We start from the raw sequence: 9,468 nt of genomic DNA, 5'->3' as shown, positions 1-9,468 counted from the left end.
AGGAAGTTAAAATATTGACAACATTCAACAAAATCTTGAAATATGTATAACTATTCTCATAAATAGTTCATACTGTGCAAATCTAAAAAATATAAAAACACGGTTATTTTTTACAAACATTTTAAGTTCACATTTGGATGACATTTCATATAACCACAAACAATAAAAAATTTTGTTAAACATTAAGAATACATTACTATATTCCAGACACACAATGACATTTTCAATTGCAATTTTTTTGGCAAAAATGAATTTGACCTACTCTTGTCTATACAGACCAGAATCGTTTTACGTATACAATGATAATTGAATTTAAATTTAACACATTCATTACAGTGAGTAGTGACTCTCAAGTCTCTAGGCACCTAATGTACAGCAGAGCGTACTCGCTTATCCGCTTTTTTATTATTATAAATTAAATTAGGTAAATGGTTTGATAATGGATTTCAAAGACAATAAAGTAAACAATTAAATTAAATTATTAATACTCATAATATAAAGTCCGTCTTTCTTTTCTTTTTCTTTTTTGCTAAAATGGCTAGTATAACTTTGGGATTTGATTTTATGTAACGATGCACTGACAATATTATTTGTATATCTAGTTGTATGTATGTTGCATGCAATTTTTGTATAAATTACGTATATTATACGTATATCTAAGACTGATGTTTTTTAACTACATAATTTTATAATAAAATATATGTGATATAGGTACATACATGTGCTATAAATGTGGGGGGGGGCATGGCCTCGGCCCCACAACGGATAGATATTAAACAATAGTGGTAGATAGAACGATTTTTTTTTTTATTAAATAAGAAATATTTGGATAAAAATATAAATACATTAACGTTTTCCTATAAGCTAACTACATTGATGTTGGATAATATGATATTATTTTTCTGCTATCGTAATATCGACAATATCGTCTCTTTTTAGTAGGATGATAATGGTAAGGAAATGGGATTTATACGATTATCCGAGTAGTGTGAATACCGTCGATTACAAATTTATGACGGTTTCAACATTATTACTGGGTACCTATTATAGAATATAGATAATCACTATACAACTTTTTTTGATGATAAAATATAATATAGGTATACCTGTATAATTAAGTATTACTCATCAACCAAACAAATTATATTTCCGTTGTTTTTCTATGAAAACAATACAAATCTTGAACAATCTTAAGTTGAAGTCATGATAACGTTGTTAACTAGTTTTTGTGTTTTGTTTTACAAATACAACTTATAAGTATGAATATTTGAAGTATGTTAATAATGTTGCGAATTTGTGATATCAAAATCGAATATGAGTGGCTGTAAAAAGTATGTGCGGTAAAAGCGGTGCTCGGAAAAGAAAAACGAAAAAGGATGATATTTTAATATCATCCGCTTTTAAGTGTAATAAAATAACGGGATATTTGCTATCGTTGAAAGTGATGATGAACCAATTCCAAATGTTATTGTTACAGATCTGAGATCATAGTATCTCAAATGAAAATATAAACAATGAAATTAATATCAATTGTAGGTACTTTTGAATATTACCCAGAATGATGAATAACATTCATTCAATAATATTTATAATTTATTATATATATCTATTATGTTCATTGTCCAAACACATACATTTAATAAAAAAAGTATTTAAATAATTAAATATAATACACCTATTATATAATCAACATTTTTAATAATTATGTCATTTATTGTGGATGGTACACTTGATGACACCCAGGGGCTTCTCGAACGAAATAATTAGGGGTAGGGGGGGTTGGGTGAGAAGCATTAATGGCCCCAACTCAAAAAATGTTCTTGCTTTGTTTGACAACTATCTCCTACCTACATGCATAATAATCAGTAGACATACTTTACACAATATTCCAAAATATTAATTATTTAATTATGTTCTCCATTGCACTTCGCTTCTACGTATATATATTTCATCACATCTTGACTAGTATATTAGAATAAAATATTTTCAATAACAAAATTTATAATACTGTTACATATTTATTATACTATTATAATTTAATAATATAATATAATATTCAAATACTTTTAAATCAACGAAAAATCTTATAATAAATATTGTATTTATAATAAAATTAACACTAAATTTGTATACGTCGGTTTTTTAAAATTTACCATTGATGTGCTATTTTATTTATAAAATTACTGTTCCATAAAAGTGTATAACATAATAAACAATTACGAATGAACCTTTTTGTTGAACCTGCATAACTACTAGAAATAATGTTAATTTAATAAATAAATAGTAACATTGTAATAACATGATTCCAATTTACAGACATAGTGATATTGTAGTAGGTATAACATTTTATCATATTTTAATAACAAACTACAAACACAACTATTCATGAACTTAATATTAAATTAAAATAAGCACATAGATATCAAATCTCGCTTTTCTACGATTTTTGAAGTCTTATCTGCACTTTGAAAAGGATTTTCGGGAGCACTAACAAGCTTTATATTGATCGACTTTCCATTGTGTACTTTTTCTTCGTGTTGTTTTTTAAAATCGTTGTTGAAATATACTGCCACATTTTAAGCACACGACTTTAAATCAATTTCTTTTACGTTTTACACTTGTGTTGTCACTCATTTTGTAGATTGTATATAACAAAAATATCAAAGATAATAATACTCAAATTAAATATGGACAACACAACCTTAAAATTTACGAGTCTCGTATAACTAAAATAGCGACCACAGATGTCTGACGGAAATGAATAATGATACAAATAACAAAATAACCAACAATTTTAGAATCATAGCACTTCCCATACAGCAATTTCCTAACATCAATATTATTATAATTTTAGTACTTGATTAAATTTAAAATATTATAATTGTTACGTTATAGTAACATTATTTGGTGTTTAAAAAAGTAATATTAAATCTAAAATATTTCTTAAATATGCTCGTTAAGTTTTTTTTATAACATTAAAATTGTAATCAAATAAGAATATTGTAATAAAGCTACCAAGACTTTAGGGACGTGTGCGTCTACATCAGTGTAGCATTAGTTGAATATAGCTTTTCGACTCTAAAAATTTACCTATAACATTTTAAGTAGTTAAGAATTTAAAATAATAAATTAAAATAATAAATACATTAAATATTTCTATTGATTATGTTTTGAACTTTATTTAACATAATTATAAATGTATTTGTATTAATAATATTAAACAATTTATAATAAATTAGTCATTAAGCCTTCATTGCATATTTTACTCGTTAAAGTATATTGTTTTTTGCGTATTGCTTATTGCTTATTGCTTTGCTTATTTCCTTAGAGTTAAAATGTGATTAAGATCTAGAATGGGAAATAATAGACTTAGTTAGGTTTGGTGCTTCTGCATGTTCATAGAGAACTAATTTAACTGATCGGTGTTGACAATTTCCACTGAAAATCAACAGCTGTGTGATTAAAAATTCAAACTTCAAATCCCGAGTTATATAGAGCGCTTATTCAATTTCTAAAAAAAGAAAATGCAGAATTCCACACTCACCGATTTCTGGAGGACAAACCAACTCCAGTAGTAATTCGCAACTTACATCGAACCACGCCTTGTGCTTTAATAAAAGCAGAACCAGCAATGCGTTTATACGGTTTTAAGCCAGTAACGCCAGTCTTACAGACACAACAAAAACCCGTTCCCTCTCTTTTCCGTAGACTTAGAACCTACGTCTTACTCCAATGAAATTTATTAGCTCACTACCTTAGTTACCAGTTTATTAGATAGAAAAATGAATAACACAATCAAAAAAAAATTCATTCTTAATTTTGCAATTTAATGCACATAGCCTCAAAGACCACATAAACGAGCTTCAATCTGTTCCATACTCCAAAATAGGTTAGGACATTACATTAATAACCAAAGCCCACTCCATTAAGTACTTTTATTTCCAGATCTCTAGATTTCATCTAACAAAAACCATTCACCTTTATAATACTGCTTATGGAAGAGTAGCCTTACTAATTAAAACTTTCCTATTTTTTTAACCTCTTCTTGAATATTGTCATGATTATACTCAATCTTGCTCCATTCTTTTTAAATTGAATAATATTCCAATTACCTTGTACCCCCCCCCCCCTTATCACATTATAAGGGAGCCTATACTTAACGATTTCTTTAGTTCAATTAAAAACAACTTGATTATTGGTGGTGATTACAATGCCGAAGGTCAAAGCTGGTGTTGCCGTGTTAATCACCCCCGTGGTGTTATACTATACAGTTTTTCTAACAACAAAAATGTCATTATTATCTAGCCGCCAAGACCTACATATTGACTTAGTTCACTTAAAAAGAATCCAGACATTATAAATATTTTTTTAAGTTATCCAGCAACTTAAAATTCTCTAAATATTCTTGACTTAAACTCTGACCATTCCGTGGGTTTCTTTACTATCTCAGCCACTCCGTCAGCACGTACTAATACACTCAAATTATTCTCACCTCATGACGGATCACACATCATTCACGATATACTTAAAAACAATATTAATCTTAATATTAAATTAACATCTAATCTTGATATTGACGAAGCTGTCTGCAGTTTTACAGCTTTAATTCAATAGTCAGCGTGAGTCAATCAAGCCTGTTACAACCAACAACTCCTACAAAGTAACTAACTCTACTTTTAATTATCCTCTACTATCTAGTCCCAATGCCCCATAAGAAATTCTTAGCCTACTTGTTGAAAACTGAAGGGCAAGGGATACAGGCTCTTCCTTTAAAAATACTTCATTGATATTTTCAAATTTTCTCATTCTTTTCTTTTCTTTTATGTCTGCTTCCCAAGGCGTTAAATTAAACTTTTCTGCCTTGTGCCTTGGATCTAAAATTAGTGAAGAGCAGTAAATCCAGTTTGTTTTTTTAAAATGTTTTAATCTTGTGCAACTTGAGTACTAAAAATTAGTTGCCAGTCTATTTCAATCCACATGATTTTTCATCTAATTGCTTAATGGGAATTTCTATATTGTCAAATAAAATATTAAATGAATCAATAATTTGGGGAAGAGCTTTGTCTTCACTGAGTCTTGTCGAGAGACTTTTAAAATTAATTAAAAACTTGTGCACTTTTTCAAATATCAACCATTTGGTTTCAAAGATTTGAAATTCTGTCAAGTCAGGTAAACTCCATAATGGAACAACGCCTTTTTTCAGTTTTAATGCTACACCAGTTCCAAGCGTATCATGAGTTAAATTCCATCTGGTTGGACAATCTAGTATGAGACTTAAAGTGGTTGATGCCCCCATTGTTTCACATATTGAACGAAACTTATTTTGTATCTTTTCACTTCTCTTTATTTTGCTGATACAAGAACGTAACTTTATTATAGAAGTACTTAAGTTTTCTATCTATATTACATATTCCTCAGATATAGCTTCATCATTATCCTGATCTAATTCTATTTCATTTTCACTCTATATTTCTTCATAATTCTCTTGGTCAACTTCCATTTTATTTTATTTATTTATTTCATCTTCACTCTCGTAATCAGTTTGTAATTTAAAATGTTTCATTAATCCTTTAATTAGTCATATACTCTCTATTTTTACATGTTCTAAAGTTTAAAGTTAACTATATTTTTTCACTCTTTCTGACACTAAAAATCTATTAAAAAATAAAATATTAAAGAATTAATACTTAAGCGAAAAAATTTTTTAACATAGGGTGAACTCTGCTCATAATCAATTGTTTCCTGAATTTTATTTTTGAAATCTGGTTCACTAGAGTGATCAATAATTAAATTTGATTTCATTAAGGATTTACTATTTATTATTCATACTCAAATAAGTAATGTAGAGAGTTCGTTACAATAAAATAGAATCTTAAAAATAACAAAACATTTTTATTGAAATAAAGTGTCTTATATGTGTTTACGAATAATTTGGTTGGAAATAATTAAACGATTTATAGGTACTATAGCAATAATATATGATGTTTATAAAAATATTTTCACTAATTTTTTTTTGTCATACATGTAAGGTATTTCAACTCAATTTTGTAGTTTCTACATAATATAATGATATTCAAGTTAAAATACATGGATGTATCAACGCTTATTGTTTTTCTGTGTCCTATATTCGTTTTATTAATATCAAAAATCGTCTGTCGTAAGTGTTTATAAATATTTTATATAACATAATATAGGTAATTTAAACAATAAACTTATATAAAATAATGAAATGGCCATACCTTTAATTACAATTTCAGAGCAATCAGATACAAACTCTGAACATTACAACAACAAAACCTTTAAGGAACATTGTGTTGAGTGTATTGCTGACGCCCATGCAGGCAATTATGATTGCGTTAATTTAGAGTTTCCTAAGAAACATGAACTACTTTATAAGGATCCTCAAAAAGTATTAGGTTTGTGAAATACAGTTTTTTTTATTCAAATAGCAAAATAGTTTTGAGTGGGGATTTAATTATTTGGCGTGGACTTCATATCATTTAATGGGATGTTAGAGCTAAATGTAGAGCTTCTACAGTTCTATAACTTTCAAGTGACAACGTCGAGTGTGCCCTTGGAGTATTTCTGCGACGGTCGCCGATCATAATCGTACCCATTATCTCCGAGATATGGTTGCTCAATGTAGTCTCAAAAAAGAGACGTACTATTATTTCATCGCAAAATGTCCTCACATGGTATTGTCAAAAATTTCGCCGCAATGCTCTGATCGTTACGTTTTAATGTCTCCAATATATCTTTTTACATATTTGAGAGTGCTGAGAAACTAATTACTTTATAGTAGCTATATCTTTTGTCTAAACATGCATAGTATTAGGTACTAATTATAGGCGCATACATTAATAAAACTACTATATAATAAAGCTATATTTATTTATAGTAGGTAGGTACATTATTACTTTCTAAGAGATGTTTAACAGCAAATTTATTAGTTTTGAGTTAACATATTGCATCCTTTAGATTATAGTTATGTGTATTGTATAAGAGTATCTGAGGGGTCTAGGGATCATCACATTATTCCAACAACTATCTACTATAGTACCTAGCTTAACACTGTGAAGCAATTGTTGGCCGCTTTCTATTCTTCAAAAACGAAAGCTGACAATAGAAACCGATTTTATGGAGGGGTGTTGTTTGACCGAACCTGCCAAAAATCTGTCGTCACCTAAGGTTACTCTTATACTCTAACTGAGTGATGCATAGATGCATATAATTATTTTATCGAATATTCCTAATATGTGCCCAATTTAACGAATTTATTATTAAAAATAAATATTGAGCTGTTATCAAAACAATTCAAATACAAGTTGATTTTAAAAAAAAACATTTTGTAAAAATAACTAAAACAAAGTTTAAAAACAAAAATAAGATTTTTGGGTATTCTAAAAGACATGTATAAATAAATTATCCCGACACATAATAATATAATTTACGTATAGTGTACTGCAGGTGACTTATATGCCTTGTATTTCATAAGATTTACTTAGTATCGAATTAACAGTTAATATTATATCTGTAGGCAAAAACAAATGCCTATAAATGTCTACCAAATCTGAAATCGATTTATTTATTTATTTATTTGTTTTTTTTTTGAACTAGGGAAATCATATAATAACACGATTACTAAGTCACTTTGTGCCAGTCATTTAACTGTAATGGGTTCAAGTCTGGTTTCAAACCATTTTACCAGACAAGGAATAGACATGTGCACGAAAGTATGCAAAACGCAACTTGAGAAGATTTTAAAAGTATATCCAACGACTGTCATATTAAAAGATACTTATTGCTCCAGAAGTGGAATTAGAATGGCAAGTTGTATATGCGAGTTTAAGATTTCATGTCAAGTTAATATTCATAGTGTACTTATTCACTTCATAGTAAACCGTGAAGGATATTTAGCTGTGTTTGATGAAGAAGTAGGAAAACCCTATTTATTTTGATTGTGTTAAAATAGGTAGTCATTTTGTAAAATAAATAAACTTAACTTAAAACTGTTACATCGTTGTTTGTACTGATTATCACAAACAATCAACTGAATTTTGAAATAAAATTAATGGGTATAGTCGATGTAGATGGACGAGGGTGACACAATTGGACAAAATATTCTTCAATCACCTGAATTGGTTAAATAGGAAATAAGTCTCTCAAATGTTAAAATGATACCATCATCATTAGAGAATGTATAAATAAATAACATCTTTTCAGATATTAAAGTAAATCTAGTGAGTACTTTAGGGGGTCAAAAGTGAAAAATTCACTGTACTTTTCAAGTGTTGCGAAAAATATTTAAAAAAATAGGAAATATTCAAGACTAAGTTATTTTATTTTTCCGGAGTAACTGAATAAGCTATTAAGTAGATACTACGAATTTTCACAAAATATTAATATGATTATTTTCTATACATGATACTTACCTAAAATTTTCAAAATTTTCAAAATTTCCAAAATATATTGACAGCAAATTTGGCAATCCACTTTTCACTTGGCTATAATCTTATTTCTTGAGCAGAAAATAATTTGTTAAAATTAATAATACTCATTCTGATATTGTTGACGTTTCATCTGGGATTCCACAAGGCATCTTAGTCCTATCTATTCGACCTGTTTGTCCATTTTATCTTTGACAATTTAATAAAGGTGAAATTCTTTCTATATGGAGATGACGTAAAAATATTTTACATAATTGACTCTCTCTTGTTGATTGCCAAAATAATTTATAAGATGAACTCGATATTTATTTAATTTGTGTATTATTGATAGTATTACATTGTTCATTGCTGCTTTAATAATTAATTGCAATAATTATTTGTATATTCACTCTGTAATGTATATTTTTCAAAAACTGAATTTTACACTCCTAATATTATTTATTTCATCTTTTTTCGTATAGGTAACTGGTTTGAATGTCGAGGTAATGTCATTAAATTATATGTTCAAAATATGATTCCTAATTCAGCACTATTTTTTCGAGATAAACTATCACAAAAACTTTGTAGAGATAACGTTAAGTTTTGTTGACACATTGCCTTAAAAATACAAAATTTAGCCTTTAAAATGATTATAAAATAATTAATCACCCGGGACTATGTGTAGCTAATAAATTTATAAATTGCTCCTGTAAAGATATTTGAAAAGTGGATAATTTCTAAATACTTAGGTTTACACTTGAATAATCAACTAAGACGTAAAATGAATATTGATTATGTTGTTTCAATTATAAGAAAATATTCATATGTATTCAGAAACATTCGAAATGTATTGGACTTACATAACCTACGGTTAATATATCTTTCCTTTGTTCAATTAGTAATTACTTTCGACATTGAAATATATGGGGACGGACCTATAATTCTCATCTCATTAAGTTAAAAATCACTATAAACAAACTTATTAAATATATACTAAAACTACCAAACTTTTATAGCCAGAATAAATTTATAAAGACTTTGG

The sequence above is a fragment of the Myzus persicae genome, unplaced genomic scaffold, assembly GCF_001856785.1.
Source record: "Myzus persicae strain clone G006 unplaced genomic scaffold, MPER_G0061.0, whole genome shotgun sequence".
Taxonomy (NCBI): Eukaryota; Metazoa; Arthropoda; class Insecta; order Hemiptera; family Aphididae; genus Myzus; species Myzus persicae.
The sequence above is the reverse complement of the archived record's forward strand: the minus strand, read 5'-3'. Positions refer to the sequence as shown.